Consider the following 21,592-nt stretch of genomic DNA (forward strand, 5'->3'; position numbering starts at 1 on the left):
CCCTAGGTGGCGGCTGAGCTACAGGCCAAAATCTACAGGTAGGCACTTTGCAAAAAACACCTCTGTTTTCCTTCAAAAATTTGGCTGTGTCCACGTTGCGCTTTGGGGTGTTTCCTGTCGCGGGCGCTAGGCCTACTGAAACAAGTGAGGTATCATTTTTATCGGGAGACGTGGGGGAACGCTGGGTGGAAGGAAATTTGTGGCTCCTATCAGATTCCAGAACTTTCTGCCACAGAAATGTGAGGAACATGTGTTTTTTTTAGCCAAATTTTGAGGTTTGCAAAGGATTCTGGGTAACAGAACCTGGTCCGAGCCACACAAGTCACCCCATCTTGGATTCCCCTAGGTCTCTAGTTTTCAGTAATGCACAGGTTTGGTAGGTTTCCCTAGTTGGCGGCAGAGCTACAGGCCAAAATCTACAGGTAGGCACTTTGCAAAAAACACCTCTGTTTTCCTTCAAAAATTTGGCTGTGTCCACGTTGCGCTTTGGGGCGTTTCCTGTCGCGGGCACTAGGCCTACCCACACAAGTGAGGTATCATTTTTATCGGGAGACGTGGGGGAACGCCGAGTGGAAGGAAATTTGTGGCTCCTCTCAGATTCCAGAACTTTCTGCCACAGAAATGTGAGGAACAGGTGTTTTTTTAGCCAAATTTTGAGGTTTGCAAAGGATTCTGGGTAACAGAACCTGGTCCGAGCCACACAAGTCACCCCATCTTGGATTCCCCTAGGTCTCTAGTTTTCAGAAATGCACAGGTTTGGCAGGTTTCCTTAGGTGGCGGCTGAGCTACAGGCCAAAATCTACAGGTAGGCACTTTGCAAAAAAAACCTCTGTTTTCCATCAAAAATTTGGCTGTGTCCACGTTGCGCTTTGGGGCGTTTCCTGTCGCGGGCGCTAGGCCTACCCACACAAGTGAGGTATCATTTTTATCGGGAGACGTGGGGGAACGCTGGGTGGAAGGAAATTTGTGGCTCCTCTCAGATTCCAGAACTTTCTGCCACAGAAATGTGAGGAACATGTGATTTTTTAGCCAAATTTTGAGGTTTGCAAAGGATTCTGGGTAACAGAACCTGGTCCGAGCCACACAAGTCACCCCATCTTGGATTCCCCTAGGTCTCTAGTTTTCAGAAATGCACAGGTTTGGTAGGTTTCCCTAGGTGGCGGCTGAGCTACAGGCCAAAATCTACAGGTAGGCACTTTGCAAAAAACACCTCTGTTTTCCTTCAAAAATTTGGCTGTGTCCACGTTGACCTTTGGGGCGTTACCTGTCGCGGGCGCTAGGCCTACCCACACAAGTGAGGTATCATTTTTATCGGGAGACGTGGGGGAAAGCTGGGTGGAAGGAAATTTGTGGCTCCTCTCAGATTCCAGAACTTTCTGCCACAGAAATGTGAGGAACATGTTTTTTTTTGCCAAATTTTGAGGTTTGCAAAGGATTCTGGGTAACAGAACCTGGTCCGAGCCACACAAGTCACCCCATCTTGGATTCCCCTAGGTCTCTAGTTTTCAGAAATGCACAGGTTTGGTAGGTTTCCCTAGGTGGCGGCTGAGCTACAGGCCAAAATCTACAGGTAGGCACTTTGCAAAAAACACCTCTGTTTTCCTTCAAAAATGTGGCTGTGTCCACGTTGCGCTTTGGGGTGTTTCCTGTCGCGGGCGCTAGGCCTACTGAAACAAGTGAGGTATCATTTTTATCGGGAGACGTGGGGGAACGCTGGGTGGAAGGAAATTTGTGGCTCCTATCAGATTCCAGAACTTTCTGCCACAGAAATGTGAGGAACATGTGTTTTTTTTAGCCAAATTTTGAGGTTTGCAAAGGATTCTGGGTAACAGAACCTGGTCCGAGCCACACAAGTCACCCCATCTTGGATTCCCCTAGGTCTCTAGTTTTCAGTAATGCACAGGTTTGGTAGGTTTCCCTAGGTGGCGGCAGAGCTACAGGCCAAAATCTACAGGTAGGCACTTTGCAAAAAACACCTCTGTTTTCCTTCAAAAATTTGGCTGTGTCCACGTTGCGCTTTGGGGCGTTTCCTGTCGCGGGCACTAGGCCTACCCACACAAGTGAGGTATCATTTTTATCGGGAGACGTGGGGGAACGCCGAGTGGAAGGAAATTTGTGGCTCCTCTCAGATTCCAGAACTTTCTGCCACAGAAATGTGAGGAACAGGTGTTTTTTTAGCCAAATTTTGAGGTTTGCAAAGGATTCTGGGTAACAGAACCTGGTCCGAGCCACACAAGTCACCCCATCTTGGATTCCCCTAGGTCTCTAGTTTTCAGAAATGCACAGGTTTGGCAGGTTTCCTTAGGTGGCGTCTGAGCTACAGGCCAAAATCTACAGGTAGGCACTTTGCAAAAAAAAACTCTGTTTTCCATCAAAAATTTGGCTGTGTCCACGTTGCGCTTTGGGGCGTTTCCTGTCGCGGGCGCTAGGCCTACCCACACAAGTGAGGTATCATTTTTATCGGGAGACGTGGGGGAACGCTGGGTGGAAGGAAATTTGTGGCTCCTCTCAGATTCCAGAACTTTCTGCCACAGAAATGTGAGGAACATGTGTTTTTTTAGCCAAATTTTGAGGTTTGCAAAGGATTCTGGGTAACAGAACCTGGTCCGAGCCACACAAGTCACCCCATCTTGGGTTCCCCTAGGTCTCTAGTTTTCAGAAATGCACAGGTTTGGTAGGTTTCCCTAGGTGGCGGCTGAGCTACAGGCCAAAATCTACAGGTAGGCACTTTGCAAAAAACACCTCTGTTTTCCTTCAAAAATTTGGCTGTGTCCACGTTGCGCTTTGGGGCGTTACCTGTCGCGGGCGCTAGGCCTACCCACACAAGTGAGGTATCATTTTTATCAGGAGACGTGGGGGAAAGCTGGGTGGAAGGAAATTTGTGGCTCCTCTCAGATTCCAGAACTTTCTGCCACAGAAATGTGAGGAACATGTTTTTTTTGGCCAAATTTTGAGGTTTGCAAAGGATTCTGGGTAACAGAACCTGGTCCGAGCCACACAAGTCACCCCATCTTGGATTCCCCTAGGTCTCTAGTTTTCAGAAATGCACAGGTTTGGTAGGTTTCCCTAGGTGGCGGCTGAGCTACAGGCCAAAATCTACAGGTAGGCACTTTGCAAAAAACACCTCTGTTTTCCTTCAAAAATTTGGCTGTGTCCACGTTGCGCTTTGGGGCGTTTCCTGTCGCGGGCGCTAGGCCTACTGAAACAAGTGAGGTATCATTTTTATCGGGAGACGTGGGGGAACGCTGGGTGGAAGGAAATTTGTGGCTCCTCTCAGATTCCAGAACTTTCTGCCACAGAAATGTGAGGAACATGTGTTTTTTTAGCCAAATTTTGAGGTTTGCAAAGGATTCTGGGTAACAGAACCTGGTCCGAGCCACACAAGTCACCCCATCTTGGATTCCCCTAGGTCTCTAGTTTTCAGAAATGCACAGGTTTGGTAGGTTTCCCTAGGTGGCGGCTGAGCTACAGGCCAAAATCTACAGGTAGGCACTTTGCAAAAAACACCTCTGTTTTCCTTCAAAAATTTGGCTGTGTCCACGTTGAGCTTTGGGGCGTTACCTGTCGCGGGCGCTAGGCCTACCCACACAAGTGAGGTATCATTTTTATCGGGAGACGTGGGGGAAAGCTGGGTGGAAGGAAATTTGTGGCTCCTCTCAGATTCCAGAACTTTCTGCCACAGAAATGTGAGGAACATGTTTTGTTTTGCCAAATTTTGAGGTTTGCAAAGGATTCTGGGTAACAGAACCTGGTCCGAGCCACACAAGTCACCCCATCTTGGATTCCCCTAGGTCTCTAGTTTTCAGAAATGCACAGGTTTGGTATGTTTCCCTAGGTGGCGGCTGAGCTACAGGCCAAAATCTACAGGTAGGCACTTTGCAAAAAACACCTCTGTTTTCCTTCAAAAATTTGGCTGTGTCCACGTTGCGCTTTGGGGCGTTTGCTGTCGCGGGCGCTAGGCCTACTGAAACAAGTGAGGTATCATTTTTATCGGGAGACGTGGGGGAACGCTGGGTGGAAGGAAATTTGTGGCTCCTATCAGATTCCAGAACTTTCTGCCACAGAAATGTGAGGAACATGTGTTTTTTTTAGCCAAATTTTGAGGTTTGCAAAGGATTCTGGGTAACAGAACCTGGTCCGAGCCACACAAGTCACCCCATCTTGGATTCCCCTAGGTCTCTAGTTTTCAGTAATGCACAGGTTTGGTAGGTTTCCTGTGACGGGGTAAACCCGATCACCGCGAGACGGGAGGCCGGAGATGACGTATCGGACTCCTCTAACACGTCATCTCCGCGTCTCCCTGTTACCGGGGAGACGCGTCCCGATGGAGGCCGGCGTCGGGACGTTTGCCAGGGAAACCTGGACAGGTTTCCCGGCCACGGATTGGCCAGGGAAACACGGCGCCCGTGAAAAGCCGGTGGAGCCGGCAAGAAGAGAGAAGGAGGAGGAGGAAGACGGCGGAGACAAGGAGGAAGAAAACGCGGAGGACGAAGAACGGAGGGAGACCGAGGCAAGGGATCGGACGGCAAGCACGACGAGAGACCAAGAGAGGGAACACCACCTGGAGGACGGAGAACGGGAGCCAGGAAGCCGTGTTGAAGCCTACCTCAGGGAGGACCACCTCAACGCCAGCCACGGCCCCGGAGGGTCGTGGCTTACGAAGGTACGGTCCTTCTGGACCAATAAAGGGTGCACGACAGGGAAGGGGACTGGGGAAGGAAACTAGGGAAGGGGTAGAGGGTGGATGGGGAAAAGAGGTGGGAGAGCACAAAGAAGCACTAGGGACACAATAACACGCTAGTAAATTAGTAATAAGCACTTCCCTCTGTTCCACACAGACACCACACCCCCTCCCCTTTGTTGTCTACCCCAGTCTGATAAAATTTAATAAGAAAGACGTACCTCTTAACGTCCCACTTACCCTCGTTTTCCTTATTTCCTTTTTCCGATATCCACATGGGACGTCCGAGAGACTGACAGTGCCTCCACCTAAAGAGAAGAAAGGGGAAAGACACATCATTTCCAAGGAGAACTTGGGAGAGACTAAGAGTAACAGCAGAACGAACTCTCACTTGATTTATCTTTTGTCTAAAGAACAATAAAACACCTACCTGAGCACCACAACTTCTTGTTTCAGTTGTCCTCATCTGGTTCGGTCTGTCACAGTGGTGTCAGAAGTGGGATCCTTAGGGACCCTACGACAACCGAACAGGATATACAATGAGTGACAACCCTTCCCTCGAGGATATGATCAAACAGCTAGCAGAAGGACAAAGACATTTGCAGCTGGTATGGGAGGCTCACCAACGGGAAGCAAAAGAGGACAGAGAGGCTTTACAATCGGCCTTGAAAAGCCAGGCCACCATTCTTGCAAATAACCAGCTGGTACACGAAACGGCCATGACAAAATTAACCGAGACCATTGCCGCTAGTAAAGTCCACCCGAACGTTCCCAGCTCAGTATTGCAGAAATATCAAGAGAGAGAAGACCCAGAGTCTTTCTTTACTAACTTTGAAAGGGTGGCGTCGTCAGCTCAATGGCCGGAAGAACGCTGGGGACAATATGTTGCTCCGTTACTAACTGGCCTCTTACAAGCAGCCTATCAGGCTGCTAATCCCGGAGGTCTCACACCCTACAAGGATATAAAATCCAGTATTTTGGAACGTGTCGGGCATGATACGGAATACTACCGGATGAAATTCCGCAAGGTCAAGTGGGGACCAAATGAGGACCCCCGGACATTTTATTTCCGGGTAAAAGATTTGGCCTTAAAATGGTTGGGGCCTATTGGCGATAGCCGTGAAGAAGTGATACAAATAATTATACTGGAGCAATACTTGGATGCTCTACCCTTAGCCACAAAACACTGGATACGACAGCATCCAAAAGTAGACACTAACACAGCAATTGATTTGGCCTGCGCGTATCATCGCTCCACCGACATAAGAAATATACCACCACGGCCCAACATAAAACCTGTCTTGCCACCTGTAAAACCCCTCCCAAAGAATCCACTGGACAATACATTTTCCCGTAGAATACCGGAAGGCCCCCCTGTACAGGGACCCCAATGTTACCACTGCGGGGAATGGGGACATATCGCCCGTATGTGTCCTCAGAAACACGAAGGAGGTGAGCCAATGGAAATAGGGGTTACAAGGCGTAGGGTCCTATGTACAGGGAAAGGTAACCACAAGTTCAAACAGTCTGTCAAAATCAATGGACGTTATGTGTGTGCCCTCGTCGACTCCGGGTGCAGCCAGTCCGTGATTAGAGAAGACCTGATAACCACTTTGGGTTCAGAGACAAGTCAGTGGGTACATATTTGTTGTATTCACGGGGACAAGGAACAATACCCGTTAAAAATACTACAGATAGAATGGGGGCCCTACCGGGATAGTCTCCCGATGGGGATAATGCCAAAATTGATCGAGGATTGTATCGTGGGAACAGATTACCTTCATTTTCAAGAACTATTGGATCAGGTTAGAGACTCTAAAATCTCACAGGACTGGTGGGGTGAAGCCCCATTTTCAGAAAGTCCAATTGAATGTCCAATAACCCGTAGGAAACTGACCCGAAGGGACAAAAGAATAGAAAGAGAACAGTTCCGAAATAGTACTAGTCAGAACACCATAAGAGGATTGGTAGCAGAAATCCACGAAGCACCTGTCAGTTTTGCTCAACAACAGAGAGAAGACCCCTCCCTGTCTCACGCCTGGAAAGCTGCAGTGTCAGAGGAAATGGATGAGGTGGGTCCCTACTTCCTAATCAAAAATAATCTCCTATATCGGGTAAACACCACACGTACAGGGGAAAAAAGAAAACAACTCATAGTACCTGAATACTATAGGGATCACATCCTTACGCTCGCTCATAATCATCCGGGAGAGGGACACTTTGGGTGGGACAAAACTGAAGAATATCTCCTCAGGCGATTTTATTGGCCCGGTGTTTTTGCCAGCATAAGAAAATATTGTGCCCAATGTCCCAGGTGTCAACTGACTGAACCAGGTAAACCAAAAAAAGCACCACTCATGCCCCTCCCCATTATAGATATTCCGTTTAGACGGGTGGGGATGGATTTGGTTGGACCCTTGGTTCCTTCTTCAAAAGGACACACTTACATACTGGTCATAGTTGATTATGCTACCCGATACCCCGAGGCTATTCCCCTGACCAGTATGACAACAAAGACTGTAGCCCAAGCGATGATAACGGTGTTTTCGCGTCTTGGATTCCCTCAGGAAATACTCACCGATCAGGGCACTCCCTTTACGTCCACCTTGATGAAACAAGTGTGTAAAACTTTAGGCATATCTCAGATCAAAACATCCGTTTACCATCCTCAAACGGATGGTTTGGTCGAACGATATAATCGTACTATCAAAACATTACTTCGAAAAATTGTGCATGACACAGGGAGAGACTGGGATCAGAAATTACCATTGGTATTATACGCGATCCGAACGCACAAACAGGCTTCCACGGGGCATAGTCCATTCGAGCTAGTGTTTGGGCGACAACCGCGTTCCCTTCTGGACATGGCGGTGGAGGCCTGGGAGGAAGAAGCCACGGAGGGAGGGACTCCATTGTTGGAATATGCTCATAACTTGAGAACACATTTACAGGGATTATTGGACGAAGTACGAGACAATATGGAACAGGCTCAAAGAACCCAAAAGCATTATTATGATAAGGGGAGTAAGTTAAGAGTTTTCCAACCCGATGAACAAGTCTCAATCATGCGACCCACATCCGAACATAAATTGCTTGCGAAATGGCAAGGCCCCCATAGAATCATCCGAGCCGTCTCCCCTGTAACTTACCTAGTGGAAATAACGACCAACCCCAGGAAAACCCAAATATATCATGTAAATCTTTTAAAGAAGTGGGAGACACCCGAGACACCCGACACTGTCCCAAGAATAGTTAGCCTTCTGTGCCCGAGTAAGGAATTGAAAATTGAATTTTGCCCTACCACACTAGCCAAGGGGACAACCCTACCCACTATAGACGAAGCATTAAAGGAAGCGGAAAAGAGGCAGGTATACCGCTTATTGCAGCAATACCAACAATTGTTTTCAGAAGACCCCGGTAGAACCACACTAATTCGTCATAAAATACGAACAAACCCCGACACAGTAGTCCGGGTCAGACCCTATCGCATCCCAGCAGCAAGGAAGCAGGTTATAGAAGATGAAATACAGAAAATGTTGACCCTAGGAGTAATAGAGCCCTCTACCAGTCCCTGGTGTTCGCCCGTAGTTCTTGTACCAAAACCTGACGGTACGGTCAGGTTTTGCATAGACTTCCGAAAACTTAATGAGAATTCGTTATTTGACACGTATCCAATCCCTAGGGTGGACGATGTCCTAGAGAAACTAGGAAAGGCGAAATATATGTCCACAATAGATTTAACCAAAGGATATTGGCAGATACCCTTAGCCCCCGAAGATAAAGAAAAAACGGCATTTTCTACCCAGTCCGGGCTGTATCATTTTACTGTATTACCTTTTGGACTGCATGGTGCACCAGCCACTTTCCAAAGGTTAATGGATAGTATATTAAAACCATACCCTGCTTTTTCAGCAGCATACTTAGATGATGTAGTTGTTTTTAGCGATACCTGGGTAAACCATTTAGACCATCTAAGCCAAGTTTTTAATGCACTCACCGAGGCTGGTTTGACAGCCAATCCCAAGAAGTGCGTTATCGGGAAAACCGACATTTCATATCTGGGATACAGAATCAGTCAGGGAACACTTCAACCCCAAGCTCAGAAGGTGGACGCGATCTTACATGCCCCTCTCCCGAAAACTAAAAAAGACTTGAGCTCTTTCTTGGGCCTAGTAGGATATTATCGGCGCTTCATACCTCACTATTCCACTCTAGCCGCTCCCCTTACGGACCTCCTGTCCAAATCACATCCAAATCAGCTATTACCTTTCTCTGCTATTCAAACTTCTAGTTTTGAACGCTTGAAGAACTGTTTAACCAAAGAACCCATATTGTTATGCCCGGATTTTTCGAAACCCTTTCACCTTTACACTGATGCCTCCGATGTGGGGCTCGGGGGGGTTCTGACGCAGCCTGGAGCAGAGGGACTCGATCATCCCGTTGTGTATATCAGCCGCAAACTGGGCCTTCGGGAACGTCGTTTCCCCATAATAGAAAGGGAGTGTTTGGCCATTAAATGGGCCGTAGATTGTCTACAGTATTACCTGTTGGGCCGGCCTTTTGTACTTTTTACGGATCACGCCCCTCTCACTTGGCTTGCCACTCATAAAGATACGAATGCCCGGATTCTCAGATGGTTCCTTGAACTTCAACCATTCTCCTTTCAGGTCCGACATGTTCCTGGGAGTTTGCAAGTCCCTGCTGATTATCTCTCTCGCTTCCCTGTTTCCGATTCGGTCCTGGAGCAGGACCTGTCTTGGGAAGGGGTATGTGACGGGGTAAACCCGATCACCGCGAGACGGGAGGCCGGAGATGACGTATCGGACTCCTCTAACACGTCATCTCCGCGTCTCCCCGGTAACAGGGATGGATGGAGGCCGGCGTCGGGACGTTGCCAGGGAAACCTGGACAGGTTTCCCGGCCACGGATTGGCCAGGGAAACACGGCGCCCGTGAAAAGCCGGTGGAGCCGGCAAGAAGAGAGAAGGAGGAGGAGGAAGACGGCGGAGACAAGGAGGAAGAAAACGCAGAGGACGAAGAACGGAGGGAGACCGAGGCAAGGGATCGGACGGCAAGCACGACGAGAGACCAAGAGAGGGAACACCACCTGGAGGACGGAGAACGGGAGCCAGGAAGCCGTGTTGAAGCCTACCTCAGGGAGGACCACCTCAACGCCAGCCACGGCCCCGGAGGGTCGTGGCTTACGAAGGTACGGTCCTTCTGGACCAATAAAGGGTGCACGACAGGGAAGGGGACTGGGGAAGGAAACTAGGGAAGGGGTAGAGGGTGGATGGGGAAAAGAGGTGGGAGAGCACAAAGAAGCACTAGGGACACAATAACACGCTAGTAAATTAGTAATAAGCACTTCCCTCTGTTCCACACAGACACCACACCCCCTCCCCTTTGTTGTCTACCCCAGTCTGATAAAATTTAATAAGAAAGACGTATCTCTTAACGTCCCACTTACCCTCGTTTTCCTTATTTCCTTTTTCCGATATCCACATGGGACGTCCGAGAGACTGACAGTGCCTCCACCTAAAGAGAAGAAAGGGGAAAGACACATCATTTCCAAGGAGAACTTGGGAGAGACTAAGAGTAACAGCAGAACGAACTCTCACTTGATTTATCTTTTGTCTAAAGAACAATAAAACACCTACCTGAGCACCACAACTTCTTGTTTCAGTTGTCCTCATCTTGTTCGGTCTGTCACATTTCCCTAGGTGGCGGCAGAGCTACAGGCCAAAATCTACAGGTAGGCACTTTGCAAAAAACACCTCTGTTTTCCTTCAAAAATTTGGCTGTGTCCACGTTGCGCTTTGGGGCGTTTCCTGTCGCGGGCGCTAGGCCTACCCACACAAGTGAGGTATCATTTTTATCGGGAGACGTGGGGGAACGCCGAGTGGAAGGACATTTGTGGCTCCTCTCAGATTCCAGAACTTTCTGCCACAGAAATGTGAGGAACAGGTGTTTTTTTAGCCAAATTTTGAGGTTTGCAAAGGATTCTGGGTAACAGAACCTGGTCCGAGCCACACAAGTCACCCCATCTTGGATTCCCCTAGGTCTCTAGTTTTCAGAAATGCACAGGTTTGACAGGTTTCCTTAGGTGGCGGCTGAGCTACAGGCCAAAATCTACAGGTAGGCACTTTGCAAAAAAAACCTCTGTTTTCCATCAAAAATTTGGCTGTGTCCACGTTGCGCTTTGGGGCGTTTCCTGTCGCGGGCGCTAGGCCTACCCACACAAGTGAGGTATCATTTTTATCGGGAGACGTGGGGGAACGCTGGGTGGAAGGACATTTGTGGCTCCTCTCAGATTCCAGAACTTTCTGCCACAGAAATGTGAGGAACATGTGTTTTTTTAGCCAAATTTTGAGGTTTGCAAAGGATTCTGGGTAACAGAACCTGGTCCGAGCCACACAAGTCACCCCATCTTGGATTCCCCTAGGTCTTTAGTTTTCAGAAATGCACAGGTTTGGTAGGTTTCCCTAGGTGGCGGCTGAGCAACAGGCCAAAATCTACAGGTAGGCACTTTGCAAAAAACACCTCTGTTTTCCTTCAAAAATTTGGCTGTGTCCACGTTGCGCTTTGGGGCGTTACCTGTCGCGGGCGCTAGGCCTACCCACACAAGTGAGGTATCATTTTTATCGGGAGACGTGGGGGAAAGCTGGGTGGAAGGAAATTTGTGGCTCCTCTCAGATTCCAGAACTTTCTGCCACAGAAATGTGAGGAACATGTTTTTTTTTGCCAAATTTTGAGGTTTGCAAAGGATTCTGGGTAACAGAACCTGGTCCGAGCCACACAAGTCACCCCATCTTGGATTCCCCTAGGTCTCTAGTTTTCAGAAATGCACAGGTTTGGTAGGTTTCCCTAGGTGGCGGCTGAGCTACAGGCCAAAATCTACAGGTAGGCACTTTGCAAAAAACACCTCTGTTTTCCTTCAAAAATTTGGCTGTGTCCACGTTGCGCTTTGGGGCGTTTCCTGTCGCGGGCGCTAGGCCTACTGAAACAAGTGAGGTATCATTTTTATCGGGAGACGTGGGGGAACGCTGGGTGGAAGGAAATTTGTGGCTCCTATCAGATTCCAGAACTTTCTGCCACAGAAATGTGAGGAACATGTGTTTTTTTTAGCCAAATTTTGAGGTTTGCAAAGGATTCTGGGTAACAGAACCTGGTCCGAGCCACACAAGTCACCCCATCTTGGATTCCCCTAGGTCTCTAGTTTTCAGTAACGCACAGGTTTGGTAGGTTTCCCTAGGTGGCGGCAGAGCTACAGGCCAAAATCTACAGGTAGGCACTTTGCAAAAAACACCTCTGTTTTCCTTCAAAAATTTGGCTGTGTCCACGTTGCGCTTTGGGGCGTTTCCTGTCGCGGGCGCTAGGCCTACCCACACAAGTGAGGTATCATTTTTATCGGGAGACGTGGGGGAACGCCGAGTGGGAGGAAATTTGTGGCTCCTCTCAGATTCCAGAACTTTCTGCCACAGAAATGTGAGGAACAGGTGTTTTTTTAGCCAAATTTTGAGCTTTGCAAAGGATTCTGGGTAACAGAACCTGGTCCGAGCCACACAAGTCACCCCATCTTGGATTCCCCTAGGTTTCTAGTTTTCAGAAATGCACAGGTTTGGTAGGTTTCCCTAGATGGCGGCTGAGCTACAGGCCAAAATCTACAGGTAGGCACTTTGCAAAAAACACCTCTGTTTTCCTTCAAAAATTTGGCTGTGTCCACGTTGCGCTTTGGGGCGTTTCCTGTCGCGGGCGCTAGGCCTACTGAAACAAGTGAGGTATCATTTTTATCGGGAGACGTGGGGGAACGCTGGGTGGAAGGAAATTTGTGGCTCCTATCAGATTCCAGAACTTTCTGCCACAGAAATGTGAGGAACATGTGTTTTTTTTAGCCAAATTTTGAGGTTTGCAAAGGATTCTGGGTAACAGAACCTGGTCCGAGCCACACAAGTCACCCCATCTTGGATTCCCCTAGGTCTCTAGTTTTCAGTAACGCACAGGTTTGGTAGGTTTCCCTAGGTGGCGGCAGAGCTACAGGCCAAAATCTACAGGTAGGCACTTTGCAAAAAACACCTCTGTTTTCCTTCAAAAATTTGGCTGTGTCCACGTTGCGCTTTGGGGCGTTTCCTGTCGCGGGCGCTAGGCCTACCCACACAAGTGAGGTATCATTTTTATCGGGAGACGTGGGGGAACGCCGAGTGGGAGGAAATTTGTGGCTCCTCTCAGATTCCAGAACTTTCTGCCACAGAAATGTGAGGAACAGGTGTTTTTTTAGCCAAATTTTGAGCTTTGCAAAGGATTCTGGGTAACAGAACCTGGTCCGAGCCACACAAGTCACCCCATCTTGGATTCCCCTAGGTTTCTAGTTTTCAGAAATGCACAGGTTTGGCAGGTTTCCTTAGGTGGCGGCTGAGCTACAGGCCAAAATCTACAGGTAGGCAGTTTGCAAAAAACACCTCTGTTTTCCTTCAAAAATGTGGATGTGTCCACGTTGCGCTTTGGGGCGTTTCCTGTCGCGGGCGCTAGGCCTACCCACACAAGTGAGGTATCATTTTTATCGGGAGACGTGGGGGAACGCTGGGTGGAAGGAAATTTGTGGCTCCTCTCAGATTCCAGAACTTTCTGCCACAGAAATGTGAGGAACATGTGTTTTTTGTAGCTAAATTTTGAGGTTTGCAAAGGATTCTGGGTAACAGAACCTGGTCCGAGCCACACAAGTCACCCCATCTTGGATTCCCCTAGGTCTCTAGTTTTCAGAAATGCACAGGTTTGGTAGGTTTCCCTAGGTGGCGGCTGAGCTACAGGCCAAAATCTACAGGTAGGCACTTTGCAAAAAACACCGCTGTTTTCCTTCAAAAATTTGGCTGTGTCCACGTTGCGCTTTGGGGCGTTTCCTGTCGCGGGCGCTGGGCCTACCCACACAAGTGAGGTATCATTTTTATCGGGAGATGTGCGGGAACGCTGGGTGGAAGGAAATTTGTGGCTCCTCTCAGATTCCAGAACTTTCTGCCACAGAAATGTGAGGAACAGGTGTTTTTTTAGCCAAATTTTGAGCTTTGCAAAGGATTCTGGGAACAGAACCTGGTCCGAGCCACACAAGTCACCCCATCTTGGATTCCCCTAGGTCTCTAGTTTTCAGAAATGCACAGGTTTGGCAGGTTTCCTTAGGTGGCGGCTGAGCTACAGGCCAAAATCTACAGGTAGGCAGTTTGCAAAAAACACCTCTGTTTTCCTTAAAAAATGTGGATGTGTCCACGTTGCGCTTTGGGGCGTTTCCTGTCGCGGGCGCTAGGCCTACCCACACAAGTGAGGTGTCATTTTTATCGGGAGACGTGGGGGAACGCTGGGTGGAAGGAAATTTGTGGCTCCTCTCAGATTCCAGAACTTTCTGCCACAGAAATGTGAGGAACATGTGTTTTTTTTAGCTAAATTTTGAGGTTTGCAAAGGATTCTGGGTAACAGAACCAGGTCCGAGCCACACAAGTCACCCCATCTTGGATTCCCCTAGGTCTCTAGTTTTCAGAAATGCACAGGTTTGGTAGGTTTCCCTAGGTGGCGGCTGAGCTACAGGCCAAAATCTACAGGTAGGCACTTTGCAAAAAACACCGCTGTTTTCCTTCAAAAATTTGGCTGTGTCCACGTTGCGCTTTGGGGCGTTTCCTGTCTCGGGCGCTGGGCCTACCCACACAAGTGAGGTATCATTTTTATCGGGAGATGTGCGGGAACGCTGGGTGGAAGGAAATTTGTGGCTCCTCTCAGATTCCAGAACTTTCTGCCACAGAAATGTGAGGAACATGTGTTTTTTTAGCCAAATTTTGAGGTTTGCAAAGGATTCTGGGTAACAGAACCTGGTCCGAGCCACACAAGTCACCCCATCTTGGATTCCCCTAGGTCTCTAGTCTTCAGTAATGCACAGGTTTGGTAGGTTTCCCTAGGTGGCGGCAGAGCTACAGGCCAAAATCTACAGGTAGGCACTTTGCAAAAAACACCTCTGTTTTCCTTCAAAAATTTGGCTGTGTCCACGTTGCGCTTTGGGGCGTTTCCTGTCGCGGGCGCTAGGCCTACCCACACAAGTGAGGTATCATTTTTATCGGGAGACGTGGGGGAACGCCGAGTGGAAGGAAATTTGTGGCTCCTCTCAGATTCCAGAACTTTCTGCCACAGAAATGTGAGGAACAGGTGTTTTTTTAGCCAAATTTTGAGGTTTGCAAAGGATTCTGGGTAACAGAACCTGGTCCGAGCCACACAAGTCACCCCATCTTGGATTCCCCTAGGTCTCTAGTTTTCAGAAATGCACAGGTTTGGCAGGTTTCCTTAGGTGGCGGCTGAGCTACAGGCCAAAATCTACAGGTAGGCACTTTGCAAAAAAAACCTCTGTTTTCCATCAAAAATTTGGCTGTGTCCACGTTGCGCTTTGGGGCGTTTCCTGTCGCGGGCGCTAGGCCTACCCACACAAGTGAGGTATCATTTTTATCGGGAGACGTGGGGGAACGCTGGGTGGAAGGAAATTTGTGGCTCCTCTCAGATTCCAGAACTTTCTGCCACAGAAATGTGAGGAACATGTGTTTTTTTAGCCAAATTTTGAGGTTTGCAAAGGATTCTGGGTAACAGAACCTGGTCCGAGCCACACAAGTCACCCCATCTTGGATTCCCCTAGGTCTCTAGTTTTCAGAAATGCACAGGTTTGGTAGGTTTCCCTAGGTGGCGGCTGAGCTACAGGCCAAAACCTACAGGTAGGCACTTTGCAAAAAACACCTCTGTTTTCCTTCAAAAATTTGGCTGTGTCCACGTTGCGCTTTGGGGCGTTACCTTTTGGCGGGCGCTAGGCCTACCCACACAAGTGAGGTATCATTTTTATCGGGAGACGTGGGGGAAAGCTGGGTGGAAGGAAATTTGTGGCTCCTCTCAGATTCCAGAACTTTCTGCCACAGAAATATGAGGAACATGTTTTTTTTTGCCAAATTTTGAGGTTTGCAAAGGATTCTGGGTAACAGAACCTGGTCCGAGCCACACAAGTCACCCCATCTTGGATTCCCCTAGGTCTCTAGTTTTCAGAAATGCACAGGTTTGGTAGGTTTCCCTAGGTGGCGGCTGAGCTACAGGCCAAAATCTACAGGTAGGCACTTTGCAAAAAAAACCTCTGTTTTCCTTCAAAAATGTGGCTGTGTCCACGTTGCGCTTTGGGGCGTTTCCTGTCGCGGGCGCTAGGCCTACCCACACAAGTGAGGTATCATTTTTATCGGGAGACGTGGGGGAACGCTGGGTGGAAGGAAATTTGTGGCTCCTCTCAGATTCCAGAACTTTCTGCCACAGAAATGTGAGGAATACGTGTTTTTTTTAGCCAAATTTTGAGGTTTGCAAAGGATTCTGGGTAACAGAACCTGGTCCGAGCCACACAAGTCACCCCATCTTGGATTCCCCTAGGTCTCTAGTTTTCAGAAATGCACAGGTTTGGTAGGTTTCCCTAGGTGGCGGCTGAGCTACAGGCCAAAATCTACAGGTAGGCACTTTGCAAAAAACACCTCTGTTTTCCTTCAAAAATTTGGCTGTGTCCACGTTGCGCTTTGGGGCGTTACCTGTCGCGGGCGCTAGGCCTACTCAAACAAGTGAGGTATCATTTTTATCGGGAGTAGTGGGGGAACGCTGGGTGGAAGGAAATTTGTGGCTCCTCTCAGATTCCTGAACTTTCTGCCACAGAAATGTGAGGAACATGTGTTTTTTTTGCCAAATTTTGAGGTTTGCAAAGGATTCTGGGTAACAGAACCTGGTCTCAGCCACACAATTCACCCCATCTTGGATTCCCCTAGGTCTCTAGTTTTCAGAAATGCACAGGTTTGGTAGGTTTCCCTAGGTGGCGGCTGAGCTACAGGCCAAAATCTACAGGTAGGCACTTTGCAAAAAACACCGCTGTTTTCCTTCAAAAATTTGGCTGTGTCCACGTTGCGCTTTGGGGCGTTTCCTGTCGCGGGCGCTGGGCCTACCCACACAAGTGAGGTATCATTTTTATCGGGAGATGTGCGGGAACGCTGGGTGGAAGGAAATTTGTGGCTCCTCTCGGATTCCAGAACTTTCTGCCACAGAAATGTGAGGAACATGTGTTTTTTTAGCCAAATTTTGAGGTTTGCAAAGGATTCTGGGTATCAGAACCTGGTCCGAGCCACACAAGTCACCCCATCTTGGATTCCCCTAGGTCTCTAGTCTTCAGTAATGCACAGGTTTGGTAGGTTTCCCTAGGTGGCGGCAGAGCTACAGGCCAAAATCTACAGGTAGGCACTTTGCAAAAAACACCTCTGTTTTCCTTCAAAAATTTGGCTGTGTCCACGTTGCGCTTTGGGGCGTTTCCTGTCGCGGGCGCTAGGCCTACCCACACAAGTGAGGTATCATTTTTATCGGGAGACGTGGGGGAACGCCGAGTGGAAGGAAATTTGTGGCTCCTCTCAGATTCCAGAACTTTCTGCCACAGAAATGTGAGGAACAGGTGTTTTTTTAGCCAAATTTTGAGGTTTGCAAAGGATTCTGGGTAACAGAACCTGGTCCGAGCCACACAAGTCACCCCATCTTGGATTCCCCTAGGTCTCTAGTTTTCAGAAATGCACAGGTTTGGCAGGTTTCCTTAGGTGGCGGCTGAGCTACAGGCCAAAATCTACAGGTAGGCACTTTGCAAAAAAAACCTCTGTTTTCCATCAAAAATTTGGCTGTGTCCACGTTGCGCTTTTGGGCGTTTCCTGTCGCGGGCGCTAGGCCTACCCACACAAGTGAGGTATCATTTTTATCGGGAGACGTGGGGGAACGCTGGGTGGAAGGAAATTTGTGGCTCCTCTCAGATTCCAGAACTTTCTGCCACAGAAATGTGAGGAACATGTGTTTTTTTAGCCAAATTTTGAGGTTTGCAAAGGATTCTGGGTAACAGAACCTGGTCCGAGCCACACAAGTCACCCCATCTTGGATTCCCCTAGGTTTCTAGTTTTCAGAAATGCACAGGTTTGGTAGGTTTCCCTAGGTGGCGGCTGAGCTACAGGCCAAAATCTACAGGTAGGCACTTTGCAAAAAACACCTCTGTTTTCCTTCAAAAATTTGGCTGTGTCCACGTTGCGCTTTGGGGCGTTACCTGTCGCGGGCGCTAGGCCTACCCACACAAGTGAGGTATCATTTTTATCGGGAGACGTGGGGGAAAGCTGGGTGGAAGGAAATTTGTGGCTCCTCTCAGATTCCAGAACTTTCTGCCACAGAAATGTGAGGAACATGTTTTTTTTTGCCAAATTTTGAGGTTTGCAAAGGATTCTGGGTAACAGAACCTGGTCCGAGCCACACAAGTCACCCCATCTTGGATTCCCCTAGGTCTCTAGTTTTCAGAAATGCACAGGTTTGGTAGGTTTCCCTTGGTGGCGGCTGAGCTACAGGCCAAAATCTACAGGTAGGCACTTTGCAAAAAAAACCTCTGTTTTCCTTCAAAAATGTGGCTGTGTCCACGTTGCGCTTTGGGGCGTTTCCTGTCGCGGGCGCTAGGCCTACCCACACAAGTGAGGTATCATTTTTATCGGGAGACGTGGGGGAACGCTGGGTGGAAGGAAATTTGTGGCTCCTCTCAGATTCCAGAACTTTCTGCCACAGAAATGTGAGGAATACGTGTTTTTTTTAGCCAAATTTTGAGGTTTGCAAAGGATTCTGGGTAACAGAACCTGGTCCGAGCCACACAAGTCACCCCATCTTGGATTCCCCTAGGTCTCTAGTTTTCAGAAATGCACAGGTTTGGTAGGTTTCCCTAGGTGGCGGCTGAGCTACAGGCCAAAATCTACAGGTAGGCACTTTGCAAAAAACACCTCTGTTTTCCTTCAAAAATTTGGCTGTGTCCACGTTGCGCTTTGGGGCGTTACCTGTCGCGGGCGCTAGGCCTACTCAAACAAGTGAGGTATCATTTTTATCGGGAGTAGTGGGGGAACGCTGGGTGGAAGGAAATTTGTGGCTCCTCTCAGATTCCTGAACTTTCTGCCACAGAAATGTGAGGAACATGTGTTTTTTTTGCCAAATTTTGAGGTTTGCAAAGGATTCTGGGTAACAGAACCTGGTCTCAGCCACACAATTCACCCCATCTTGGATTCCCCTAGGTCTCTAGTTTTCAGAAATGCACAGGTTTGGTAGGTTTCCCTAGGTGGCGGCTGAGCTACAGGCCAAAATCTACAGGTAGGCACTTTGCAAAAAACACCTCTGTTTTCCTTCAAAAATTTGGATGTGTCCACGTTGCGCTTTGGGGCATTTCCTGTCGCGGGCGCTAGGCCTACCCACACAAGTGAGGTATCATTTTTATCGGCAGACGTGGGGGAACGCTGGGTGGAAGGAAATTTGTGGCTCCTATCAGATTCCAGAACTTTCTGCCACAGAAATGTGAGGAACATGTGTTTTTTTTAGCCAAATTTTGAGGTTTGCAAAGGATTCTGGGTAACAGAACCTGGTCCGAGCCACACAAGTCACCCCATCTTGGATTCCCCTAGGTCTCTAGTTTTCAGAAATGCACAGGTTTGGTAGGTTTCCCTAGGTGGCGGCTGAGCTACAGGCCAAAATCTACAGGTAGGCACTTTGCAAAAAACACCTCTGTTTTCCTTCAAAAATTTCGCTGTGTCCACGTTGCGCTTTGGGGCGTTTCCTGTCGCGGGCGCTAGGCCTACCCACACAAGTGAGGTATCATTTTTATCGGGAGATGTGGGGGAACGATGGGTGGAAGGAAATGTGTGGCTCCTCTCATATTCCAGAACTTTCTGCCACAGAAATGTGAGGAACATGTGTTTTTTTAGCCAAATTTTGAGGTTTGCAAAGGATTCTGGGTAACAGAACCTGGTCCGAGCCACACAAGTCACCCCATCTTGGATTCCCCTAGGTCTCTAGTTTTCAGTAATGCACAGGTTTGGTAGGTTTCCCTAGGTGGCGGCAGAGCTACAGGCCAAAATCTACAGGTAGGCACTTTGCAAAAAACACCTCTGTTTTCCTTCAAAAATTTGGCTGTGTCCACGTTTTGCTTTGGGGCGTTTCCTGTCGCGGGCGCTAGGCCTACCCACACAAGTGAGGTATCATTTTTATCGGGAGACGTGGGGGAACGCCGAGTGGAAGGAAATTTGTGGCTCCTCTCAGATTCCAGAACTTTCTGCCACAGAAATGTGAGGAACAGGTGTTTTTTTAGCCAAATTTTGAGGTTTGCAAAGGATTCTGGGTAACAGAACCTGGTCCGAGCCACAGAAGTCACCCCATCTTGGATTCCCCTAGGTCTCTAGTTTTCAGAAATGCACAGGTTTGGCAGGTTTCCTTAGGTGGCGGCTGAGCTACAGGCCAAAATCTACAGGTAGACACTTTGCAAAAAAAACCTCTGTTTTCCATCAAAAATTTGGCTGTGTCCACGTTGCGCTTTGGGGCGTTTCCTGTCGCGGGCGCTAGGCCTACCCACACAAGTGAGGTATCATTTTTATCGGGAGACGTGGGGGAACGCTGGGTGGAAGGAAATTTGTGGCTCCTCTCAGATTTCAGAACTTTCTGCCACAGAAATGTGAGGAACATGTGTTTTTTTGTCCAAATTTTGAGGTTTGCAAAGGATTCTGGGTAACAGAACCTGGTCCGAGCCACACAAGTCACCCCATCTTGGATTCCCCTAGGTCTCTAGTTTTCAGAAATGCACAGGTTTGGTAGGTTTCCCTAGGTGGCGGCTGAGCTACAGGCCAAAATCTACAGGTAGGCACTTTGCAAAAAACACCTCTGTTTTCCTTCAAAAATTTGGCTGTGTCCACGTTGCGCTTTGGGGCGTTACCTGTCGCGGGCCCAAGGCCTACCCACACAAGTGAGGTATCATTTTTATCGGGAGACGTGGGGGAAAGCTGGGTGGAAGGAAATTTGTGGCTCCTCTCAGATTCCAGAACTTTCTGCCACAGAAATGTGAGGAACATGTTTTTTTTTGCCAAATTTTGAGGTTTGCAAAGGATTCTGGGTAACAGAACCTGGTCCGAGCCACACAAGTCACCCCATCTTGGATTCCCCTAGGTCTCTAGTTTTCAGAAATGCACAGGTTTGGTAGGTTTCCCTAGGTGGCGGCTGAGCTACAGGCCAAAATCTACAGGTAGGCAGTTTGCAAAAAACACCTCTGTTTTCCTTCAAAAATTTGGCTGTGTCCACGTTGCGCTTTGGGGCGTTTCCTGTCGCGGGCGCTAGGCCTACTCAAACAAGTGAGGTATCATTTTTATCGGGAGACGTGGGGGAACGCTGGGTGGAAGGAAATTTGTGGCTCCTCTCAGATTCCTGAACTTTCTGCCACAGAAATGTGAGGAACATGTGTTTTTTTTGCCAAATTTTGAGGTTTGCAAAGGATTCTGGGTAACAGAACCTGGTCTCAGCCACACAATTCACCCCATCTTGGATTCCCCTAGGTCTCTAGTTTTCAGAAATGCACAGGTTTGGTAGGTTTCCCTAGGTGGCGGCTGAGCTACAGGCCAAAATCTACAGGTAGGCAGTTTGCAAAAAACACCCCTGTTTTCCTTCAAAAATTTGGATGTGTCCACGTTGCGCTTTGGGGCGTTTCCTGTCGCGGGGGCTAGGCCTACCCACACAAGTGAGGTATCATTTTTATCGGGAGACGTGGGGGAACGCTGGGTGGAAGGAAATTTGTGGCTCCTCTCAGATTCCAGAACTTTCTGCCACAGAAATGTGAGGAACATGTGTTTTTTTAGCCAAATTTTGAGGTTTGCAAAGGATTCTGGGTAACAGAACCTGGTCCGAGCCACACAAGTCACCCCATCTTGGATTCCCCTAGGTCTCTAGTTTTCAGAAATGCACAGGTTTGGTAGGTTTCCCTAGGTGGTGGCTGAGCTACAGGCCAAAATCTACAGGTAGGCACTTTGCAAAAAACACCTCTGTTTTCCTTCAAAAATTTGGCTGT

Source organism: Pleurodeles waltl, chromosome 5 (assembly GCF_031143425.1).
Source record: "Pleurodeles waltl isolate 20211129_DDA chromosome 5, aPleWal1.hap1.20221129, whole genome shotgun sequence".
NCBI classification, from domain to species: domain Eukaryota; kingdom Metazoa; phylum Chordata; class Amphibia; order Caudata; family Salamandridae; genus Pleurodeles; species Pleurodeles waltl.